At 43.0% G+C, this 24,772-nt stretch overlaps 9 non-coding genes and 1 pseudogene across 9 annotated transcripts; all 10 read right to left on the bottom strand.

Annotated features, from left to right (window-relative positions):
* Positions 1 to 665: 665 nt before the first annotated feature.
* On the bottom strand, positions 666 to 856 carry LOC141206020 (U2 spliceosomal RNA). Its single transcript, XR_012276688.1, has one exon. It is a non-coding gene; the product is annotated as a U2 spliceosomal RNA (small nuclear RNA).
* A 1,115-nt stretch (positions 857 to 1,971) lies between these two features.
* LOC141205914 (U2 spliceosomal RNA) lies at positions 1,972 to 2,162 on the bottom strand. The gene has a single exon (XR_012276586.1). It is a non-coding gene; the product is annotated as a U2 spliceosomal RNA (small nuclear RNA).
* A 1,117-nt stretch (positions 2,163 to 3,279) lies between these two features.
* Positions 3,280 to 3,470, bottom strand: LOC141205913 (U2 spliceosomal RNA). Its single transcript, XR_012276585.1, has one exon. It is a non-coding gene; the product is annotated as a U2 spliceosomal RNA (small nuclear RNA).
* A 1,115-nt stretch (positions 3,471 to 4,585) lies between these two features.
* On the bottom strand, positions 4,586 to 4,776 carry LOC141205912 (U2 spliceosomal RNA). The gene has a single exon (XR_012276584.1). It is a non-coding gene; the product is annotated as a U2 spliceosomal RNA (small nuclear RNA).
* Positions 4,777 to 5,888: 1,112 nt separating this feature from the next.
* On the bottom strand, positions 5,889 to 6,079 carry LOC141205911 (U2 spliceosomal RNA). The gene has a single exon (XR_012276583.1). It is a non-coding gene; the product is annotated as a U2 spliceosomal RNA (small nuclear RNA).
* A 1,115-nt stretch (positions 6,080 to 7,194) lies between these two features.
* Positions 7,195 to 7,420, bottom strand: LOC141206266 (U2 spliceosomal RNA; annotated as a pseudogene).
* A 6,389-nt stretch (positions 7,421 to 13,809) lies between these two features.
* On the bottom strand, positions 13,810 to 14,000 carry LOC141205909 (U2 spliceosomal RNA). Its single transcript, XR_012276581.1, has one exon. It is a non-coding gene; the product is annotated as a U2 spliceosomal RNA (small nuclear RNA).
* Positions 14,001 to 15,115: 1,115 nt separating this feature from the next.
* Positions 15,116 to 15,306, bottom strand: LOC141205908 (U2 spliceosomal RNA). The gene has a single exon (XR_012276580.1). It is a non-coding gene; the product is annotated as a U2 spliceosomal RNA (small nuclear RNA).
* A 2,314-nt stretch (positions 15,307 to 17,620) lies between these two features.
* LOC141205907 (U2 spliceosomal RNA) lies at positions 17,621 to 17,811 on the bottom strand. The gene has a single exon (XR_012276579.1). It is a non-coding gene; the product is annotated as a U2 spliceosomal RNA (small nuclear RNA).
* A 1,115-nt stretch (positions 17,812 to 18,926) lies between these two features.
* On the bottom strand, positions 18,927 to 19,118 carry LOC141206314 (U2 spliceosomal RNA). The gene has a single exon (XR_012276949.1). It is a non-coding gene; the product is annotated as a U2 spliceosomal RNA (small nuclear RNA).
* Positions 19,119 to 24,772: the final 5,654 nt, after the last annotated feature.

The raw sequence follows: 24,772 nt of genomic DNA, 5'->3' as shown, positions 1-24,772 counted from the left end.
TGCAGGCAGGATACCTGGCTGGCTGAATGTCGCTGAGAAGCTCACAGAGACCGCCATAAGCAACAGTTTAACAGAATGCCACAGACTAATCAACCAAACTTTTTGGGTTGGGTTCTCTTTTATAGTCTGCAGGCATTAAATGAAAGAAGTCAGTGTTCCAGCAGAGGGAGACAACGTTTCAGAAAAGGCATTGTAGCAAACCAAAAAAGAAATTTTAAGCGCAGCAGAGTAACCAGCGCACATACCTGTTAGCTCAGGTGAGTTTAAAAGGCTGCTGTTGATAACAAGGGCATTTGCTAAATAGATGGTGTGTGTGCAACAATATACTGAAAGGTCAATTATATTGTGCAGCTTATCTCACCACCTGTAGTTATTTAGGTGAAAGCTCCAAAATGCTTGCCTAATATGTCTGTTTATCCAAAAGGAAGTAAAAAGGGAGAGCTAGAAAGATAGCATTGCATCACATTACATGGCAATGCAATGCACAGTTGCTGAAGTTGAACCAAAATGAGCTTGTAATCTGGCTTCTGCAACTTTGAACATGAAAAATCCAATGAGGAGAAGAAAAGCAAAGCCAAAGAGTCCATCCCAAAATCCGACAAACAAGCAAAATGAACAAAAAACATTGAATTCAATTCTTTCTGATTTTAGAAACTGCATTAAAGAAGGGGTGCACCGGTCCTGGAGATACTGCAATACCAGGTCAATGCGTGGAGCGGACAGAGCAAGCTCTTTTTCCATCTCCCTGTTCTAAAAATCCATTTAATATATGGTCCCCAGATAGGGGACGTATCAGATATTAAACTGATAAGAACAGATACTACACTTGATCTTAGCCAAAAGGCCGAGAAGCGATAACCAGAATTGGTTTCAAACTACGGAGCCACCCAAGGATCCTGAAAAGTCCATTTGTGGAGATGAGCTCCTGGACTCCCGTTAAGAAGACATGTTGTCAACCTCTAGATCCCTTACATGCCTGCACTTTTCGGCTTGCTGCTGCTGCAATCCACGCGTTTTAGATCTGCATAACTCCACCTCTTTAAACACAGCACCTTCACCCCCTGCTGTTCCCACCCGCCTCAACACCGTTGGAAGGGAGGAGAACCAATTAAGGCGGGGGGTGGGGTGGAACGAGCAGCTGTCTACCCTTAGCAGGAGGGCTCCTGATTACATACCTCTCCTGCTGCTGCTGCTGCTGGCTGTCCAGCAGCAGACTGAAGGTGGCTGCTGCTGTGCACAGGTATATAAAGGCTCAGAGCCTATTATGACACGCGCAGCCAGCGTTCCATTGCCACATTCCATCTACTGCAGGCAGGATACCTGGCTGGCTGAATGTCGCTGAGAAGCTCACAGAGACCGCCATAAGCAACAGTTTAACAGAATGCCACAGACTAATCAACCAAACTTTTTGGGTTGGGTTCTCTTTTATAGTCTGCAGGCATTAAATGAAAGAAGTCAGTGTTCCAGCAGAGGGAGACAACGTTTCAGAAAAGGCATTGTAGCAAACCAAAAAAGAAATTTTAAGCGCAGCAGAGTAACCAGCGCACATACCTGTTAGCTCAGGTGAGTTTAAAAGGCTGCTGTTGATAACAAGGGCATTTGCTAAATAGATGGTGTGTGTGCAACAATATACTGAAAGGTCAATTATATTGTGCAGCTTATCTCACCACCTGTAGTTATTTAGGTGAAAGCTCCAAAATGCTTGCCTAATATGTCTGTTTATCCAAAAGGAAGTAAAAAGGGAGAGCTAGAAAGATAGCATTGCATCACATTACATGGCAATGCAATGCACAGTTGCTGAAGTTGAACCAAAATGAGCTTGTAATCTGGCTTCTGCAACTTTGAACATGAAAAATCCAATGAGGAGAAGAAAAGCAAAGCCAAAGAGTCCATCCCAAAATCCGACAAACAAGCAAAATGAACAAAAAACATTGAATTCAATTCTTTCTGATTTTAGAAACTGCATTAAAGAAGGGGTGCACCGGTCCTGGAGATACTGCAATACCAGGTCAATGCGTGGAGTGGACAGAGCAAGCTCTTTTTCCATCTCCCTGTTCTAAAAATCCATTTAATATATGGTCCCCAGATAGGGGACGTATCAGATATTAAACTGATAAGAACAGATACTACACTTGATCTTAGCCAAAAGGCCGAGAAGCGATAACCAGAATTGGTTTCAAACTACGGAGCCACCCAAGGATCCTGAAAAGTCCATTTGTGGAGATGAGCTCCTGGACTCCCGTTAAGAAGACATGTTGTCAACCTCTAGATCCCTTACATGCCTGCACTTTTCGGCTTGCTGCTGCTGCAATCCACGCGTTTTAGATCTGCATAACTCCACCTCTTTAAACACAGCACCTTCACCCCCTGCTGTTCCCACCCGCCTCAACACCGTTGGAAGGGAGGAGAACCAATTAAGGCGGGGGTGGGGTGGAACGAGCAGCTGTCTACCCTTAGCAGGAGGGCTCCTGATTACATACCTCTCCTGCTGCTGCTGCTGCTGCTGGCTGTCCAGCAGCAGACTGAAGGTGGCTGCTGCTGTGCACAGGTATATAAAGGCTCAGAGCCTATTATGACACGCGCAGCCAGCGTTCCATTGCCACATTCCATCTACTGCAGGCAGGATACCTGGCTGGCTGAATGTCGCTGAGAAGCTCACAGAGACCGCCATAAGCAACAGTTTAACAGAATGCCACAGACTAATCAACCAAACTTTTTGGGTTGGGTTCTCTTTTATAGTCTGCAGGCATTAAATGAAAGAAGTCAGTGTTCCAGCAGAGGGAGACAACGTTTCAGAAAAGGCATTGTAGCAAACCAAAAAAGAAATTTTAAGCGCAGCAGAGTAACCAGCGCACATACCTGTTAGCTCAGGTGAGTTTAAAAGGCTGCTGTTGATAACAAGGGCATTTGCTAAATAGATGGTGTGTGTGCAACAATATACTGAAAGGTCAATTATATTGTGCAGCTTATCTCACCACCTGTAGTTATTTAGGTGAAAGCTCCAAAATGCTTGCCTAATATGTCTGTTTATCCAAAAGGAAGTAAAAAGGGAGAGCTAGAAAGATAGCATTGCATCACATTACATGGCAATGCAATGCACAGTTGCTGAAGTTGAACCAAAATGAGCTTGTAATCTGGCTTCTGCAACTTTGAACATGAAAAATCCAATGAGGAGAAGAAAAGCAAAGCCAAAGAGTCCATCCCAAAATCCGACAAACAAGCAAAATGAACAAAAAACATTGAATTCAATTCTTTCTGATTTTAGAAACTGCATTAAAGAAGGGGTGCACCGGTCCTGGAGATACTGCAATACCAGGTCAATGCGTGGAGTGGACAGAGCAAGCTCTTTTTCCATCTCCCTGTTCTAAAAATCCATTTAATATATGGTCCCCAGATAGGGGACGTATCAGATATTAAACTGATAAGAACAGATACTACACTTGATCTTAGCCAAAAGGCCGAGAAGCGATAACCAGAATTGGTTTCAAACTACGGAGCCACCCAAGGATCCTGAAAAGTCCATTTGTGGAGATGAGCTCCTGGACTCCCGTTAAGAAGACATGTTGTCAACCTCTAGATCCCTTACATGCCTGCACTTTTCGGCTTGCTGCTGCTGCAATCCACGCGTTTTAGATCTGCATAACTCCACCTCTTTAAACACAGCACCTTCACCCCCTGCTGTTCCCACCCGCCTCAACACTGTTGGAAGGGAGGAGAACCACTTAAGGAGGGGGGTGGGGTGGAACGAGCAGCTGTCTACCCTTAGCAGGAGGGCTCCTGATTACATACCTCTCCTGCTGCTGCTGCTGCTGGCTGTCCAGCAGCAGACTGAAGGTGGCTGCTGCTGTGCACAGGTATATAAAGGCTCAGAGCCTATTATGACACGCGCAGCCAGCGTTCCATTGCCACATTCCATCTACTGCAGGCAGGATACCTGGCTGGCTGAATGTCGCTGAGAAGCTCACAGAGACCGCCATAAGCAACAGTTTAACAGAATGCCACAGACTAATCAACCAAACTTTTTGGGTTGGGTTCTCTTTTATAGTCTGCAGGCATTAAATGAAAGAAGTCAGTGTTCCAGCAGAGGGAGACAACGTTTCAGAAAAGGCATTGTAGCAAACCAAAAAAGAAATTTTAAGCGCAGCAGAGTAACCAGCGCACATACCTGTTAGCTCAGGTGAGTTTAAAAGGCTGCTGTTGATAACAAGGGCATTTGCTAAATAGATGGTGTGTGTGCAACAATATACTGAAAGGTCAATTATATTGTGCAGCTTATCTCACCACCTGTAGTTATTTAGGTGAAAGCTCCAAAATGCTTGCCTAATATGTCTGTTTATCCAAAAGGAAGTAAAAAGGGAGAGCTAGAAAGATAGCATTGCATCACATTACATGGCAATGCAATGCACAGTTGCTGAAGTTGAACCAAAATGAGCTTGTAATCTGGCTTCTGCAACTTTGAACATGAAAAATCCAATGAGGAGAAGAAAAGCAAAGCCAAAGAGTCCATCCCAAAATCCGACAAACAAGCAAAATGAACAAAAAACATTGAATTCAATTCTTTCTGATTTTAGAAACTGCATTAAAGAAGGGGTGCACCGGTCCTGGAGATACTGCAATACCAGGTCAATGCGTGGAGTGGACAGAGCAAGCTCTTTTTCCATCTCCCTGTTCTAAAAATCCATTTAATATATGGTCCCCAGATAGGGGACGTATCAGATATTAAACTGATAAGAACAGATACTACACTTGATCTTAGCCAAAAGGCCGAGAAGCGATAACCAGAATTGGTTTCAAACTACGGAGCCACCCAAGGATCCTGAAAAGTCCATTTGTGGAGATGAGCTCCTGGACTCCCGTTAAGAAGACATGTTGTCAACCTCTAGATCCCTTACATGCCTGCACTTTTCGGCTTGCTGCTGCTGCAATCCACGCGTTTTAGATCTGCATAACTCCACCTCTTTAAACACAGCACCTTCACCCCCTGCTGTTCCCACCCGCCTCAACACCGTTGGAAGGGAGGAGAACCAATTAAGGCGGGGGGTGGGGTGGAACGAGCAGCTGTCTACCCTTAGCAGGAGGGCTCCTGATTACATACCTCTCCTGCTGCTGCTGCTGGCTGTCCAGCAGCAGACTGAAGGTGGCTGCTGCTGTGCACAGGTATATAAAGGCTCAGAGCCTATTATGACACGCGCAGCCAGCGTTCCATTGCCACATTCCATCTACTGCAGGCAGGATACCTGGCTGGCTGAATGTCGCTGAGAAGCTCACAGAGACCGCCATAAGCAACAGTTTAACAGAATGCCACAGACTAATCAACCAAACTTTTTGGGTTGGGTTCTCTTTTATAGTCTGCAGGCATTAAATGAAAGAAGTCAGTGTTCCAGCAGAGGGAGACAACGTTTCAGAAAAGGCATTGTAGCAAACCAAAAAAGAAATTTTAAGCGAAGCAGAGTAACCAGCGCACATACCTGTTAGCTCAGGTGAGTTTAAAAGGCTGCTGTTGATAACAAGGGCATTTGCTAAATAGATGGTGTGTGTGCAACAATATACTGAAAGGTCAATTATATTGTGCAGCTTATCTCACCACCTGTAGTTATTTAGGTGAAAGCTCCAAAATGCTTGCCTAATATGTCTGTTTATCCAAAAGGAAGTAAAAAGGGAGAGCTAGAAAGATAGCATTGCATCACATTACATGGCAATGCAATGCACAGTTGCTGAAGTTGAACCAAAATGAGCTTGTAATCTGGCTTCTGCAACTTTGAACATGAAAAATCCAATGAGGAGAAGAAAAGCAAAGCCAAAGAGTCCATCCTAAAATCCGACAAACAAGCAAAATGAACAAAAAACATTGAATTCAATTCTTTCTGATTTTAGAAACTGCATTAAAGAAGGGGTGCACCGGTCCTGGAGATACTGCAATACCAGGTCAATGCGTGGAGTGGACAGAGCAAGCTCTTTTTCCATCTCCCTGTTCTAAAAATCCATTTAATATATGGTCCCCAGATAGGGGACGTATCAGATATTAAACTGATAAGAACAGATACTACACTTGATCTTAGCCAAAAGGCCGAGAAGCGATAACCAGAATTGGTTTCAAACTACGGAGCCACCCAAGGATCCTGAAAAGTCCATTTGTGGAGATGAGCTCCTGGACTCCCGTTAAGAAGACATGTTGTCAACCTCTAGATCCCTTACATGCCTGCACTTTTCGGCTTGCTGCTGCTGCAATCCACGCGTTTTAGATCTGCATAACTCCACCTCTTTAAACACAGCACCTTCACCCCCTGCTGTTCCCACCCGCCTCAACACCGTTGGAAGGGAGGAGAACCAATTAAGGCGGGGGGTGGGGTGGAACGAGCAGCTGTCTACCCTTAGCAGGAGGGCTCCTGATTACATACCTCTCCTGCTGCTGCTGCTGCTGGCTGTCCAGCAGCAGACTGAAGGTGGCTGCTGCTGTGCACAGGTATATAAAGGCTCAGAGCCTATTATGACACGCGCAGCCAGCGTTCCATTGCCACATTCCATCTACTGCAGGCAGGATACCTGGCTGGCTGAATGTCGCTGAGAAGCTCACAGAGACCGCCATAAGCAACAGTTTAACAGAATGCCACAGACTAATCAACCAAACTTTTTGGGTTGGGTTCTCTTTTATAGTCTGCAGGCATTAAATGAAAGAAGTCAGTGTTCCAGCAGAGGGAGACAACGTTTCAGAAAAGGCATTGTAGCAAACCAAAAAAGAAATTTTAAGCGCAGCAGAGTAACCAGCGCACATACCTGTTAGCTCAGGTGAGTTTAAAAGGCTGCTGTTGATAACAAGGGCATTTGCTAAATAGATGGTGTGTGTGCAACAATATACTGAAAGGTCAATTATATTGTGCAGCTTATCTCACCACCTGTAGTTATTTAGGTGAAAGCTCCAAAATGCTTGCCTAATATGTCTGTTTATCCAAAAGGAAGTAAAAAGGGAGAGCTAGAAAGATAGCATTGCATCACATTACATGGCAATGCAATGCACAGTTGCTGAAGTTGAACCAAAATGAGCTTGTAATCTGGCTTCTGCAACTTTGAACATGAAAAATCCAATGAGGAGAAGAAAAGCAAAGCCAAAGAGTCCATCCCAAAATCCGACAAACAAGCAAAATGAACAAAAAACATTGAATTCAATTCTTTCTGATTTTAGAAACTGCATTAAAGAAGGGGTGCACCGGTCCTGGAGATACTGCAATACCAGGTCAATGCGTGGAGTGGACAGAGCAAGCTCTTTTTCCATCTCCCTGTTCTAAAAATCCATTTAATATATGGTCCCCAGATAGGGGACGTATCAGATATTAAACTGATAAGAACAGATTTTTTTTTTTTTTTTTTTTTTTTTTTTTTTTTACACTCAGATTACAAAGTCTTGGAATCAACAAAAAGATAAGAAGACTCAAATCCATCATCGTGCATTCTACCAATTTTAATACTTCTCCAAATCTTTTATTTTCTTTTTCTTTTATATATATATATTTATTTATTTTTTCCCTCTTTTTTTTTTTTTTTTTTTTAAAAATTATATAGTTTTGGCTATTTTTTTTTGTTTGTTTTTGTTTTTCTTTTTTTGTTTTTCCACAGGTTTTCAAAAAATCAAAGCTTACAAGGTAAGTTCATTCCATTTACATTGTTTCCATTTCTCATTTGCTTTCACCTTGCCAAGCGTCATTTTGTCCCTCCAGAAATACATGTACAAATAACTTAGACATAATTTAATACACTGGTCGACTGTTACTTCCTTATGTTTAAACACTAAAATGTTCCTTGCTTTCCACATTGCCGCCTTCACACATGCAATAATAATCCATACAATTTTAAAATCCTCCTCTCTTATCCCCATCCCATAAAATACTCTGTTAAAATCCAAAAAATTAACAGTACTCACAGCTCTCACTATATTGCACACTTTCCTCCATATTGTCTGTGCAAAATTACAATTCCAGAAGATGTGCATGGGTGTTTCACTATTCCCACACCTGGATCTTGGGCACACTTCAGATCTTACCAACCCACGCCTGTGTTGGAACTCACGGGTTGGCAGGCAGTCTTTTACTATACACCAGAGTAAATCCCTGTGTTCATTAGATAACACACTATAATTTACATTCATCCAGATTCTTTCCACAATTTTGAATGAAAAAAGTTCCACAGGACTGATACCTATTCTCTCTTCCAGGATTTTTAGGATTTTTTTATGGCATTTAAGAACATTTATTTCGACCATCTTAAGTTTAAAATCTCTTAAAATTTTTTCTAAAACAATATAATTTCCTGGAGGTAAAAACCTATAAGGCCTATTTAGAGACATCTCCAACCATTTATAATTTCTAATATAGAAACCTAAATTATATATAGAAAGCAACTTTAGCTTAGAGTCTGGTCCTAATAAAGTGCATACACAGTTCGCTACATACTTTGCATATAAAAAGGACCTAATATCCGGAAAACCTTTCCCACCTTTTTTCTTTGATTTATATATCTCCTCTCTCTTTACTCTTTCCATCTTGGATCTCCATAAAAAATTAAAACATACCTTAATAACTCTCTTCATGATATTATTTTGGGGGATAAAAACTGTTGAGACATATAAAAACATTGGGAGTAAAACCTGTCTAATAATTAAAATTTTTCCTTCCAGGGTAAGATCTCTCAACTGCCAGAAAGTAATCTTTTTCTTAACTCTTTCCAGCAGAGACTCCCAATTTCTTACATTACCACCTGACTCTGAGAAATAAATACCTAAAATTTTTACTTCATTCATTCTTGTTAATTTACACTCAGAATCTACAATAAAATCACCAACAGTTAAAATACCAGATTTTTCCATGTTAATTTTAAAACCCGATGCGCCCCCAAACCAATCCACTGTTCTTATGGCTCTGTTCATGCTTCTAGTGTCTTTAACTAAAACCGTCACATCATCCATATATGCCACCACTTTAACTTGTTCATTGCAACTCCCGGGAATAAAAAAACCATTGATTACCTTATCTCTCCTAAAAGCTGCTAAAAGTGGTTCAATTGCACAAATAAAAAGAATAGGGGATAAGGGACACCCCTGTTTAACGCCACAGTTTATTTTTACATTATCAGATAAAAAACCATTAATAGATATTTTGCTAAAACATGATTTGTAAAGAGATTTAATACGTTTGCTAAAAACATCCGGGCATCCCATTTTCTCTAAAACTGCAAATAAAAAATCATGGGCAACTCTATCGTACGCTTTTTCAAAATCCAAAGTAATTAGAGCAAGCTTTTGTTTTCTGTCTAAAACATCCCATAAAACATCCCTGATTAAAATCAATGAGTCGCTGATTCTCCGATTTGGCACTGCACACGTCTGATCCACTTCTATTACTGAGCCGATTACCTTTTTTAATCTATTTGCTAGTAACTTTGCATATACCTTACAGTCCGTATTTAAAAGGGTTATTGGTCTCCAATTTTTAATCAGTTCTTTATTTCCTTTCTTAAATAATAAAACAATAAGACCCTCCCACCACGACTCTGGGACACTAAAAGATGCTTCTGCTTCTAAAATTACTTCATAAAAATCCTCACCCATGATCTCCCATAAACACTTGTAAAATTCAACAGGTAGTCCATCTGCTCCCGGCGTTTTGTTATTTTGTAGCGTATTAATTGTATTAAAAACTTCCTCTTTAGTAAAATTCCCTATTAAAAAAGATTTATCTTCCGCATTAAAATTTTTTTCCAGTCCTTCTAAAAAATGTTTTTTTAGAGACACATCCGTGTTTTTAACAGAAAATAAATCATCATAAAATTCTTTTGCTTTCATCTTCTTCCCCTCCAAACTTGTTTCTCCTTCCAAAACCTTCATATAATCCTTCTTGTCACATATTTTTTTAAAAAAGAATTTTGTGCATTTTTCATCCTCGTCTAAAACTTTTACTCGGGAATTAAAAATAATTTCTTTACCTTTTTCTTTCAGGCAGTTTTGGATCTTTTCTTTTGTTGTTCGGATCGCCTCCTGCATATCACATCCGCTATTTTCGAGGTGAAAAAAACATTGCAGTTTAGCATTAAGATCATTATAAAAAATACGTTTTGCAGCAGCTTTCTTCTTTCCTTCTTTAATAAAAAATATTTTTACCTCCTTCTTGACAAAATCCCACCAATTAAAAATAGATTTAAAAAACGTTTTTTTTAGCTTCAGTTTTTCATACAGCTTTTTAAAACCTTCCATAACCACCTCGTCTTGTAGTAGGGATACATTTAATTTCCAGTGTGACGGTCTTTTATCCACATCTGATTCTATTTTAAAACTACATTCTATTATTTTATGATCTGAAAAAGGTGTTGAATGCGTTTTAAAACCTGAGCATGTTAGGGCTTGAGATATAAAAATATAATCTATTCTGGATGAAACACCTCTCCCCACCCAAGTGACTTCATGCTCCTTTTTTTGTCCATCTAATGCCCATGTATCTTTAAGATTAAAAGCTGCTAAAATATTTCTAAGACATGAAGCTGACCCATCTTTTACATTTTTTAAATGACAATTAAAATCCCCACCTAAAACTAATGGATCTACTCCAGGTAAAAACAGCTGCAACAGTTCAAACAAATGTAATCTCAAGGCTTTTTCTGCATTTGCATACACATTAAAACACCTCACTTTCTTCCCATTTTTCTGCACATCAATTCTTAAAATCCTCCCAGGGTATATCTCTTCATAATTTACAATCTCCCAATCTTTAGAGCATAAAAACCCCACACCATCACTTTTTGACTCGTTCCCACCAGAAAAGCATAAGTTACCCTTCCATATACCCTGTAAATATTCATAGCTTATTTTTTTTGTCAAATTACATTCTTGTAGAAAGATAAAATCAATATTTTCATTATTTAAAAAATCATATAAAGCAGTTCTCTTATATAGGTCGTTAAACCCCTGAACATTCAGGGACATTGAGCGGATCATCTTCTAACATTTAGTGCAGGGCTCTTCCCTCCGCCCTCATTCTCTACTGCCGGAGAAGATGGGTCTACCTCCAGATCTGATACATCCGAAGATGACACACTCCCCAGCAGACTTGTTGCTTCTAATGCATTTACTTTCCCACCACATGGTATTCCTTCATTATCACTTCTATCCACACTTCTTTTTAGAGATTTTTCTGTGCAGTCCATTTGTACCTGCGCGCAAGGTAAGCTCTGCGACAGGGAATTAGTAGGAGTGGACTCCACTACTTCTGGAATATCACTTTCCCCTCCACAACTACTCCCTTTACTTAGTGGAGAAATTTCTTGCAACATTTGACTCTTCTCTTCTCTCTTCTGATCTTCTTTCTTCTGTTCTTCTATCTTCTTCTTTTCATTCTTATCTTCTTTCTTCTTATCTTCTTTCTTCTGCTCTTCTCTCTTTTTCCTTTCCATCTGTTTCTTTATCTCCATGGCCCTTTTTTCTATGTCCTCTATCCTCTTCTGTTTTTCCTCTTCCTTCTTTCTCTTCCTTTCTTCCAACTTCCTTTCCTCTTCTTCTTGTGATTTTTTAACCCGTTCCTCCTTCTTCTTCTCCTTCATTGCCCGTCCCTCCTCTTCCTCTTTTCTCTTTCTTTCTGTCTCCTCCTTCTCACTCCTTTCTTTCTCCTCTTCCCCTTTTTCCTCTTCAGCAGCAATGCCTGCTTCCACATCGTCTTTAGCTTCTTGTTGCTGTTCTTCAGGCGATGTGTCCATCTCCTCTACATCCTTTTTCTTATTTTTAGGGCACTCATCCATCTGGTGAGGAGTACCCATGCAACTAAAACACTTGTTACATTCTGCATCCAGATGTCCATATTTTTTACACACACGGCAGTAGTGTGGCATCCCTGGGAAGAATAAATAACCGCGGCTATGGTTGATATAAACCTGCGGCGGAGGTCTGGACACGCCCCCCTCCTCATTCGGGTTCTTCCTAAATGATACCACATACACACGTTTCCCGTTCCACACTCCAAACTGTGTTTCCCCGCGTCTCTTAGGGATGATTTTGTCACAATACATTGATAGGTAACTTTCAACCTCAGAGTCTGTAATAAATGGACTAAACAAATGAATCGTCAGTACTTTCATTGAAAACTGAAAAGAGGGGATTACTTTCACCCCCTCCAGCTCTACCTTCTCTTTATTTACTTCATAAAGAGCGTAGGCACTTTCACACTGCGAGGCTTTATTAAGCGTAACATCATAAAGTCCTCGAGAAAAAAAAGATTGAAAGCAAAAAAGATGCTCCTTGTCGATCTTCAAGAGCTTACAAATAACATTGAAAATAAATTGAGAATCTTTCACCTGCCGGTGGTCAGGAGCAACCACGAACCTGATGGTGTCCTTCAGCGGATGCTCCTCCGAGAAATAATCATTCGGGTTGCTTGCTTGATTCTCCTTCCTTCCTCCAGGGTTTCTCCTTGTCTCCATGATTTTCCTCTTCTTTTCCAGATACCAAGGAAAATATCACACACGGATCGCAGCCTCCACGAAGTTCGTCCTCCCTCCAACACACTGTCCTCCGTAAAGAAAAGGCACTGCAGCTTTAGCACCGATTCCCAAAAGCAGCACTGGATATCTCCAAAGGCCAAGAATCGGTTCTGCCACCACAGTAACCTTCAGCCCAATGTCACAACCCACTACAGATCGTGCCAAAAGGCCGAGAAGCGATAACCAGAATTGGTTTCAAACTACGGAGCCACCCAAGGATCCTGAAAAGTCCATTTGTGGAGATGAGCTCCTGGACTCCCGTTAAGAAGACATGTTGTCAACCTCTAGATCCCTTACATGCCTGCACTTTTCGGCTTGCTGCTGCTGCAATCCACGCGTTTTAGATCTGCATAACTCCACCTCTTTAAACACAGCACCTTCACCCCCTGCTGTTCCCACCCGCCTCAACACCGTTGGAAGGGAGGAGAACCAATTAAGGCGGGGGGTGGGGTGGAACGAGCAGCTGTCTACCCTTAGCAGGAGGGCTCCTGATTACATACCTCTCCTGCTGCTGCTGCTGCTGGCTGTCCAGCAGCAGACTGAAGGTGGCTGCTGCTGTGCACAGGTATATAAAGGCTCAGAGCCTATTATGACACGCGCAGCCAGCGTTCCATTGCCACATTCCATCTACTGCAGGCAGGATACCTGGCTGGCTGAATGTCGCTGAGAAGCTCACAGAGACCGCCATAAGCAACAGTTTAACAGAATGCCACAGACTAATCAACCAAACTTTTTGGGTTGGGTTCTCTTTTATAGTCTGCAGGCATTAAATGAAAGAAGTCAGTGTTCCAGCAGAAGGAGACAACGTTTCAGAAAAGGCATTGTAGCAAACCAAAAAATAAATTTTAAGCGCAGCAGAGTAACCAGCGCACATACCTGTTAGCTCAGGTGAGTTTAAAAGGCTGCTGTTGATAACAAGGGCATTTGCTAAATAGATGGTGTGTGTGCAACAATATACTGAAAGGTCAATTATATTGTGCAGCTTATCTCACCACCTGTAGTTATTTAGGTGAAAGCTCCAAAATGCTTGCCTAATATGTCTGTTTATCCAAAAGGAAGTAAAAAGGGAGAGCTAGAAAGATAGCATTGCATCACATTACATGGCAATGCAATGCACAGTTGCTGAAGTTGAACCAAAATGAGCTTGTAATCTGGCTTCTGCAACTTTGAACATGAAAAATCCAATGAGGAGAAGAAAAGCAAAGCCAAAGAGTCCATCCCAAAATCCGACAAACAAGCAAAATGAACAAAAAACATTGAATTCAATTCTTTCTGATTTTAGAAACTGCATTAAAGAAGGGGTGCACCGGTCCTGGAGATACTGCAATACCAGGTCAATGCGTGGAGTGGACAGAGCAAGCTCTTTTTCCATCTCCCTGTTCTAAAAATCCATTTAATATATGGTCCCCAGATAGGGGACGTATCAGATATTAAACTGATAAGAACAGATACTACACTTGATCTTAGCCAAAAGGCCGAGAAGCGATAACCAGAATTGGTTTCAAACTACGGAGCCACCCAAGGATCCTGAAAAGTCCATTTGTGGAGATGAGCTCCTGGACTCCCGTTAAGAAGACATGTTGTCAACCTCTAGATCCCTTACATGCCTGCACTTTTCGGCTTGCTGCTGCTGCAATCCACGCGTTTTAGATCTGCATAACTCCACCTCTTTAAACACAGCACCTTCACCCCCTGCTGTTCCCACCCGCCTCAACACCGTTGGAAGGGAGGAGAACCAATTAAGGCGGGGGGTGGGGTGGAACGAGCAGCTGTCTACCCTTAGCAGGAGGGCTCCTGATTACATACCTCTCCTGCTGCTGCTGCTGCTGGCTGTCCAGCAGCAGACTGAAGGTGGCTGCTGCTGTGCACAGGTATATAAAGGCTCAGAGCCTATTATGACACGCGCAGCCAGCGTTCCATTGCCACATTCCATCTACTGCAGGCAGGATACCTGGCTGGCTGAATGTCGCTGAGAAGCTCACAGAGACCGCCATAAGCAACAGTTTAACAGAATGCCACAGACTAATCAACCAAACTTTTTGGGTTGGGTTCTCTTTTATAGTCTGCAGGCATTAAATGAAAGAAGTCAGTGTTCCAGCAGAAGGAGACAACGTTTCAGAAAAGGCATTGTAGCAAACCAAAAAAGAAATTTTAAGCGCAGCAGAGTAACCAGCGCACATACCTGTTAGCTCAGGTGAGTTTAAAAGGCTGCTGTTGATAACAAGGGCATTTGCTAAATAGATGGTGTGTGTGCAACAATATACTGAAAGGTCAATTATATTGTGCAGCTTATCTCACCACCTGTAGTTATTTAGGTGAAAGCTCCAAAATGCTTGCCTAATATGTCTGTTTATCCAAAAGGAAGTAAAAAGGGAGAGCTAGAAAGATAGCATTGCATCACATTACATGGCAATGCAATGCACAGTTGCTGAAGTTGAACCAAAATGAGCTTGTAATCTGGCTTCTGCAACTTTGAACATGAAAAATCCAATGAGGAGAAGAAAAGCAAAGCCAAAGAGTCCATCCCCAAATCCGACAAACAAGCAAAATGAACAAAAAACATTGAATTCAATTCTTTCTGATTTTAGAAACTGCATTAAAGAAGGGGTGCACCGGTCCTGGAGATACTGCAATACCAGGTCAATGCGTGGAGTGGACAGAGCAAGCTCTTTTTCCATCTCCCTGTTCTAAAAATCCATTTAATATATGGTCCCCAGATAGGGGACGTATCAGATATTAAACTGATAAGAACAGATACTACACTTGATCTTAGCCAAAAGGCCGAGAAGCGATAACCAGAATTGGTTTCAAACTACAGAGCCACCCAAGGATCCTGAAAAGTCCATTTGTGGAGATGAGCTCCTGGACTCCCGTTAAGAAGACATGTTGTCAACCTCTAGATCCCTTACATGCCTGCACTTTTCGGCTTGCTGCTGCTGCAATCCACGCGTTTTAGATCTGCATAACTCCACCTCTTTAAACACAGCACCTTCACCCCCTGCTGTTCCCACCCGCCTCAACACCGTTGGAAGGGAGGAGAACCAATTAAGGCGGGGGGGTGGGGTGGAACGAGCAGCTGTCTACCCTTAGCAGGAGGGCTCCTGATTACATACCTCTCCTGCTGCTGCTGCTGCTGGCTGTCCAGCAGCAGACTGAAGGTGGCTGCTGCTGTGCACAGGTATATAAAGGCTCAGAGCCTATTATGACACGCGCAGCCAGCGTTCCATTGCCACATTCCATCTACTGCAGGCAGGATACCTGGCTGGCTGAATGTCGCTGAGAAGCTCACAGAGACCGCCATAAGCAACAGTTTAACAGAATGCCACAGACTAATCAACCAAACTTTTTGGGTTGGGTTCTCTTTTATAGTCTGCAGGCATTAAATGAAAGAAGTCAGTGTTCCAGCAGAAGGAGACAACGTTTCAGAAAAGGCATTGTAGCAAACCAAAAAAGAAATTTTAAGCGCAGCAGAGTAACCAGCGCACATACCTGTTAGCTCAGGTGAGTTTAAAAGGCTGCTGTTGATAACAAGGGCATTTGCTAAATAGATGGTGTGTGTGCAACAATATACTGAAAGGTCAATTATATTGTGCAGCTTATCTCACCACCTGTAGTTATTTAGGTGAAAGCTCCAAAATGCTTGCCTAATATGTCTGTTTATCCAAAAGGAAGTAAAAAGGGAGAGCTAGAAAGATAGTGTAGCACCCTGAGGATTCGGCTGCTACAGGGGTATTGCACCTCAACCCAGAGGTGTGATATTCCACTCCCGGGCAAGGATGGAGTGTGGATCTGAGCTCGGTAGGCTGCATGCACTACACACATCCCATTTCCGAGGAGCAGACCGACGGTACTCCCACTTAGAAATGTGCAGGTACGACCGAGTCTGTTCCTGGCTGGAGTGGGAGGGGGGTGGAACATCCCATGTAGTGTAGGGGCAGATAGGGGGTGCAGTCTGGGTAGAGATAGGAGCTCATTGGGTGCTGGTCACCTGAGCTCACACATAGAGGGTGTATATAAGGTGGGCACCAACTAAGAACAGGGTCAGATGCAGAGAACAAGTCAGGAGCAGAGGAGAAGAAGGACCCAGAGTGAGAGAGGAGAAGAGAGAGAAAGACCCAGAGGGGGAAACAGCAGAGAGGACCCAAGAACCCAAATTAAAGCACCGGGTGAGGAGTCGGCATCAGGGTACCGGAACCCAAGCTGGTGGGGGTAAAAACATTCCCCAGCCAGAGACCGGAGACCGTGGGCAGCGTTTGCCACGGTCACCCACCACATCCACCCCGAAGGCACACCACATGAAGGGTCAGGGAACCCAGGGCCAAGGGTGTCCCAACAGAAGGCCCGAGGGAGCTGGACCTAGGTGGATCACTGGTGGGGACGGCCAGAGAACGGGACAGAAGGAGAGCTCAGGGCCACGCTCCGGACTTGTTTGGGGGTTGGCTGGATCCAGGACCTGGTGGACGCAGCACGGCTCGGGTGGTCACTCGAAGCTGGAGTGACCAGTACAACATCTGCAGTAAGTAAACACCCTTAACTGCACAACCCGACTCTGTCTTCATTGCCGTCTGCACTGCACCACCACAACCCCCATCCTCTGCACCTGTCCCCTCTGAGGCTATACCCCTCCCGTTGGGGGTTATCCCACCAAGCTGCGCACCCACCATCAGCCTCAGCGGACCCTGCTGCAGCGGCGGCCACAGTGACCGCATCACAACGGGTGGCGTAGTCGACACAAAAGAACTCTTAATAACATCTGTAGGACTGCCACATAACACTGAGTTTGACGCCCTGGGCACGGGCCGGGTCACAGCCGCTCGGAGACTACAACCCCCCATCTGTTCCGGTGCCGGGTATTCCCCTCAAAAAGGAATATGTCCCAGGGGGCGCGTCAATAGCATTGCATCACATTACATGGCAATGCAATGCACAGTTGCTGAAGTTGAACCAAAATGAGCTTGTAATCTGGCTTCTGCAACTTTGAACATGAAAAATCCAATGAGGAGAAGAAAAGCAAAGCCAAAGAGTCCATCCCCAAATCCGACAAACAAGCAAAATGAACAAAAAACATTGAATTCAATTCTTTCTGATTTTAGAAACTGCATTAAAGAAGGGGTGCACCGGTCCTGGAGATACTGCAATACCAGGTCAATGCGTGGAGTGGACAGAGCAAGCTCTTTTTCCATCTCCCTGTTCTAAAAATCCATTTAATATATGGTCCCCAGATAGGGGACGTATCAGATATTAAACTGATAAGAACAGATACTACACTTGATCTTAGCCAAAAGGCCGAGAAGCGATAACCAGAATTGGTTTCAAACTACGGAGCCACCCAAGGATCCTGAAAAGTCCATTTGTGGAGATGAGCTCCTGGACTCCCGTTAAGAAGACATGTTGTCAACCTCTAGATCCCTTACATGCCTGCACTTTTCGGCTTGCTGCTGCTGCAATCCACGCGTTTTAGATCTGCATAACTCCACCTCTTTAAACACAGCACCTTCACCCCCTGCTGTTCCCACCCGCCTCAACACCGTTGGAAGGGAGGAGAACCAATTAAGGCGGGGGGTGGGGTGGAACGAGCAGCTGTCTACCCTTAGCAGGAGGGCTCCTGATTACATACCTCTCCTGCTGCTGCTGCTGCTGGCTGTCCAGCAGCAGACTGAAGGTGGCTGCTGCTGTGCACAGGTATATAAAGGCTCAGAGCCTATTATGACACGCGCAGCCAGCGTTCCATTGCCACATTCCATCTACTGCAGGCAGGATACCTGGCTGGCTGAATGTCGCTGAGAAGCTCACAGAGACCGCCATAAGCAACAGTTTAACAGAATGCCACAGACTAATCAACCAAACTTTTTGGGTTGGGGTCTCTTTTATAGTCTGCAGGCATTAAATGAAAGAAATCAGTGTTCCAGCAGAAGGAGACAACGTTTCAGAAAAGGCATTGTAGCAAACCAAAAAAGAAATTTTAAGCGCAGCAGAGTAACCAGCGCACATACCTGTTAGCTCAGGTGAGTTTAAAAGGCTGCTGTTGATAACAAGGGCATTTGCTAAATAGATGGTGTGTGTGCAACAATATACTGAAAGGTCAATTATATTGTGCAGCTTATCTCACCACCTGTAGTTATTTAGGTGAAAGCTCCAAAATGCTTGCCTAATATGTCTGTTTATCCAAAAGGAAGTAAAAAGGGAGAGCTAGAAAGATAGCATTGCATCACATTACATGGCAATGCAATGCACAGTTGCTGAAGTTGAACCAAAATGAGCTTGTAATCTGGCTTCTGCAACTTTGAACATGAAAAATCCAATGAGGAGAAGAAAAGCAAAGCCAAAGAGTCCATCCCCAAATCCGACAAACAAGCAAAATGAACAAAAAACATTGAATTCAATTCTTTCTGATTTTAGAAACTGCATTAAAGAAGGGGTGCACCGGTCCTGGAGATACTGCAATACCAGGTCAATGCGTGGAGTGGACAGAGCAAGCTCTTTTTCCATCTCCCTGTTCTAAAAATCCATTTAATATATGGTCCCCAGATAGGGGACGTATCAGATATTAAACTGATAAGAACAGATTTTTTTTTTTTTTTTTTTTTCTCCTCAGACGAGGAAATTCCACAGTCTATGAAAACCAGACAAAGGAAAATTCCATCAAAACAGCTGCGTCAAATCCAATACGCAATTTGCTGTCCCCATCATCATCGGAAATATTTATTTCATATTTCAAAACAACAATAACAAAAATCAAGAGGTACTAACAATATATCTCCACTTTTTAACTTTCCATATTCCCTCTGCATCCACTTCCCCTCTCCTCTTTTTGTCCCATAGGAAACACACATACATCTTCCCCAAAATCACCTTCACACTATCCTTTACAGCAATTTCCTTCCTTTTAAACACATACACATTCCTCACATCCCATAACACTTCCTTTATACATGCAAGCATCAACCACAAGACTCTTTCCTTCGTCCCATCACATATTCCCAAACCAAACATAAACAACTCAAAAGACAACAAATTCACACCACACAATTCTTTACACAAAGGCCCCATTCTCCCAATCACATCTCTAGCATACTGGCAATTCCAAAAAACATGCAACACACTTTCCCTTCCACCACAGCCATTTCTTGGACACATTTCACTCCTCACCAAACCTCTATTCCTCTGAAACTCTCTCACAGGTAATACTCCATGTAAAGACTGCCACACAACTTCACTCTGTTTGTTGGTCATACCACTCATCCGCACTTTCTTCCAAACCTTCTGCACATCACCACCCCTAACCATATTTATTCCACATTCTACCTCTCTACATTCAATCATCCTATACACAGCCTTCTTATTCTCCAGCAATCTCACATCTGCATCACACAGTTCATACCTCACCAAAAACTTATAAACCCACACATACCATACAGGCACCTCAAAAGCAATCGGACATCGCAAATCCCTTTCTTGCCACTTTAAACGAAACAAATACGCTCCAAATAAATACCTACACATAGATGAAAACTTTCCATCCGCCCTAATCACTTTCAAAACAAACACAACGATATTCACACCAAAAAACACGTCCAAATTCGGAAAACCCAAACCACCTTTTTCCACTCTTTTAACCAAAATTTCTCTCCTAGCTCTCTCCATTTTCGAGTTCCACAAAAAAACAAATAAAATTCTATTCAAGCTTCTCATACACATATATCCTGGTGGAAATACTACCGCAATATATAAAAATATTGGCAACACCACACTCTTAACAATTAAAATCTTCCCAAAAAAGGATAAACTCCTCAATTTCCAAAAATTCAACTTCTGCTCAACTTTTCCTTTCGCATCATCCCAACTTTCTTTCCCATCCAAACTCTCTGAAAACTTCACACCCAAAACTTTAATAGGTCCATTCACTACATTCACACCTACATCCCTACTTAAACTTCCGCCTCCAAAACCCTTACACTCACTCTTTTCCCAATTCACTTTAAACGCAGATGCACCACAAAAAATAGACACTAACAACTTCACCCGCCTCACCGAACATTCAGAATCACATAATACACACACGTCATCCATATAACCACTCACTTTCCATTCTTTTCCTCCACCTCCCGGCACTTGCACACCACGAATTACCTTATCTTTCCTCAGCATACACAACAATGGCTCAATTGCACAAATAAATGCTACAGGGGACAAAGGACACCCCTGTCGCACACCCGAAAACACATTCACTTTCCTACCCACATACCCATTCATTAAAACACAGCTATAAACACCCGCATACAAACTTCTCACTCGCCCAACAAAATCAGCCGGAAAACCCATTTTTAACAACACTCTGAACAAAAAACCATGCGACAACCTATCATAAGCCTTTTCAAAATCCAAACTTAACAAAAATACACTCTTCTTACGACCCATGCAATCCCATAGACAATCTCTTAACATACACACACACTCATGAATCCGCCTCCCAGGTACCGCACAACACTGCTCATCCCCAATCACACTCTCTATCACATCACGCATCCTATTAGCCATAAGTTTTGCATAGATTTTATAATCACAATTAAGTAACGTTATTGGCCTCCAATTCCTCAGACTTTTCAAATCCCCTTTCTTAGGAATTAACACAACCATACCTGCACGCATACTCTCAGCCACCTCCATGTTTCCCCACATATACTTACATACATCCACAAAGTCCTTACCAATCACACCCCACATCACACGATAAAATTCTACTGGGAGGCCATCCTCCCCCGGCGTCTTATTCAAAGCCATACTACACATAACCTTCCATACCTCATCACCAGTCACCTCACCCATCACTCTCTCTCTTTCTGCTTCACTCAACTTACTCTCTAACACACTCAAAACATCATTCTCCAAACATTCATCCCTCTGTTTCACTGCATACAGATCCTCATAAAACTTAGCCACCTCTTCACACATATCCTCTCCACTCACCTCACTTCCATCTGCTCCATACACCACGCTCATACTCTGTTTCTTTCCAAAAACTTTTTTAAAGAAAAACCGAGAACATTTCTCATCCTGCTCCATCTTATCAATCTTTGCCCTAAACACTATGCTTCTCCCTCTCTCCAACAAAAACTCACTAATCTCCTTTTTTACCTCTAAAATATCCTCCTCCACCTCAACTCCTCCTTCCCTTAACTTATACAAAACGCTCAACCGCGCGTTCAGTTTAACAAAACTCTCTCTTTTAATTGCTGCATACTTGTATCCTAAATTTTTAAAGAACATTTTTGTTTGTTTCTTCACCCAGTCCCACCACTCACAAACATTCCCAAACTCATTTTTATGCTTACACCATTCTTCATACCGCCTTTCATACTCCTTTCTCACATCTTCATTCTCTAACAGTTTAACATTTAACTTCCACAATCCTCTCCCAAACACTCCATCAACTTTTATATCCAACTCACACAACATACACACATGATCTGAAAAAAGAACGTTTTCCTGCCTATAATTAACAGAAACCATATTTTTAGAAATAAAACAATAATCCAATCTGGATTGTACCCTACCACTCTCAGAAAAGAAAGTGTTCAACAAAGGATTCATGTTACACACGCGCTGCATATCACACAACCCAAAATCATTCACTAACTCCAATAATGCTTTCCCAGACACATCCACATTCACTCTCCCCACATCACAGTTCATATCACCCACAATTACCACAGGTATTCTTCCTGGAACAAAAAGCTTAATTTTTTCAAATAAATTTTTGCGCTCATTTTTTTCAACTGGCGCATAAACATTAATAACACAAAACTTTACATTCTTGTATACAAAATTAGCAAGGATACATCTCCCCACCTCAATAACCAAATAATCACTCAAAACAACCTCCCTTCCTTTAACCAAAATACCCACACCATCATTCTTATTACATGCACTCCCCGACCACACAGACGCTCCATAAGACCATTCATCCCCTTTCACACCATCCACTACCCCACATTCTTGTAAACAAAAAATAGATGCATTTTGCATAGCTAAAAACTCAAAAATAGCAGCTCTTCTTACTTTACTTTTAAACACTCTTACGTTTTGGGACACTATGGTAAATCCCATAATACTTCTACTCCTTCACCAATTACACAAAGAAATAGCCTTTGGCCTAAACCAAAGCTCACAAGAGGACAAAAAGAAAAAACATTTACAATATTATATGGTGACACTATCCAGCACCACCACTATCCTCCTCCGCCATCAGAACAGAACAGCTGGTTTCCGACCCGCTGGCTTCACCAGCCACACTCCTCATTCTGGCAGTTCTGATCTTCCTCTGAGGCTCACTAAAAACTGCATCATCACTGCCCCCACCATCCTCCCTACGACTCTTCTTTGCACCCCTATCATCCTCCGAAGAAAAATCTTCAATGTTTTCAGGACCCGAAGGGTGTTCAGGACTGTCGGGTTCCGAGATTTGCACTTCACATCCTGTTGCGTCCATTGCCTCTCCAAAAGTCATCATCTCAGGCAGCTCTGCTTCCACCACTTTCCTAGATATTCTCGCAGACACTGCCTTTTTCTCCACCTTTGCCACTTCCCTCCAGAACTCCTTTTCTTCCCTCCGCTTCTTCCTCATTTCTTCAGCAGAAGAAGAACATGGTCTCAGGGACACCTCCTCTGGCGCCGTAGAGGGAGAGGCTCTACCAGTTTCCCGCCTCCTTCCCTCTCTCTCCTCCCTCTCCAATCTTTCCAGCACTTTCAGTGCGCTTGCCATCTGCCTCCTCTCCAGCTCCTCCTCCTTCTGTTCTTTATCAGAACGTCTAGGTGCACTCATAGGACAGTCCTTATACATGTGATCACTACTCCCACAGACATCACAGGACTTGGCCTCTGGACACTGGTTGGCCATATGCCCCTCCTTTCTGCAATTTCGGCAACACTGCCCTTTAAGGCATGTTACCATGGTATGTCCGAAAGAAAAGCATCTACGGCAAAACATGGGCTGGCCTGGGTAAAAGAGGAAACCTCTATGGCCTGCAACGGAAAAATTTGATGGAGGGTGTCTAAAACCCCCCACACTGTCAGGATCCCTTTTCAATTTCACACGGAATTTATACTGACAGTTAAAGATTCCTAGACAATTGACTTGCTTCACTCCCTTCCGCACATATTCACAGTAGCGAGAGAGGAAGCACTCCAGCAGCTCAGGGTCTGTAAAAGGGTTATAGACAGTCACAGTCACCTCCTTTTCTTGCAGACCAAACAAAGGTTCCCATCTAACTCCTTCCAAGCAGGGGTCACTAGAGTGACCACGGAGCCATTCAAAGACATTAAGGCAAACATCCTGGTCCATAAAGGTAACGTCATAATTACCTTGACGTGAAAATTCGTTGACACTGAAGATCTCAGAACGTCTTGCTCCAGCTTTGCCTTCAACGATGTCTTGGACAATGAAAACCACGTTGTTCTTGTTCTGGTCAGATGGATCCACGGACAAACGGATGGTGTTCTTCACAAAAGACATCTTGGATTCTGTCGGTATGGAATACCACAGGAAAAAGCAGAAAATCCTCCACAAAAGGGTCCGGATTCCTCCAGGAGACTCGCACCAATCAAGGTACAGTCATACGATCGCAGCCAAAAGGCCGAGAAGCGATAACCAGAATTGGTTTCAAACTACGGAGCCACCCAAGGATCCTGAAAAGTCCATTTGTGGAGATGAGCTCCTGGACTCCCGTTAAGAAGACATGTTGTCAACCTCTAGATCCCTTACATGCCTGCACTTTTCGGCTTGCTGCTGCTGCAATCCACGCGTTTTAGATCTGCATAACTCCACCTCTTTAAACACAGCACCTTCACCCCCTGCTGTTCCCACCCGCCTCAACACCGTTGGAAGGGAGGAGAACCAATTAAGGCGGGGGGTGGGGTGGAACGAGCAGCTGTCTACCCTTAGCAGGAGGGCTCCTGATTACATACCTCTCCTGCTGCTGCTGCTGCTGGCTGTCCAGCAGCAGACTGAAGGTGGCTGCTGCTGTGCACAGGTATATAAAGGCTCAGAGCCTATTATGACACGCGCAGCCAGCGTTCCATTGCCACATTCCATCTACTGCAGGCAGGATACCTGGCTGGCTGAATGTCGCTGAGAAGCTCACAGAGACCGCCATAAGCAACAGTTTAACAGAATGCCACAGACTAATCAACCAAACTTTTTGGGTTGGGTTCTCTTTTATAGTCTGCAGGCATTAAATGAAAGAAGTCAGTGTTCCAGCAG

The sequence above is a fragment of the Phyllobates terribilis genome, unplaced genomic scaffold (genome assembly GCF_046119375.1).
Source record: "Phyllobates terribilis strain yellow unplaced genomic scaffold, ASM4611937v1 Scaffold_142__1_contigs__length_4687701, whole genome shotgun sequence".
Classification (NCBI taxonomy): Eukaryota; Metazoa; Chordata; class Amphibia; order Anura; family Dendrobatidae; genus Phyllobates; species Phyllobates terribilis.
Note: the sequence above shows the minus strand (reverse complement) of the source record. Positions and strands in the feature narration are given on the sequence as shown.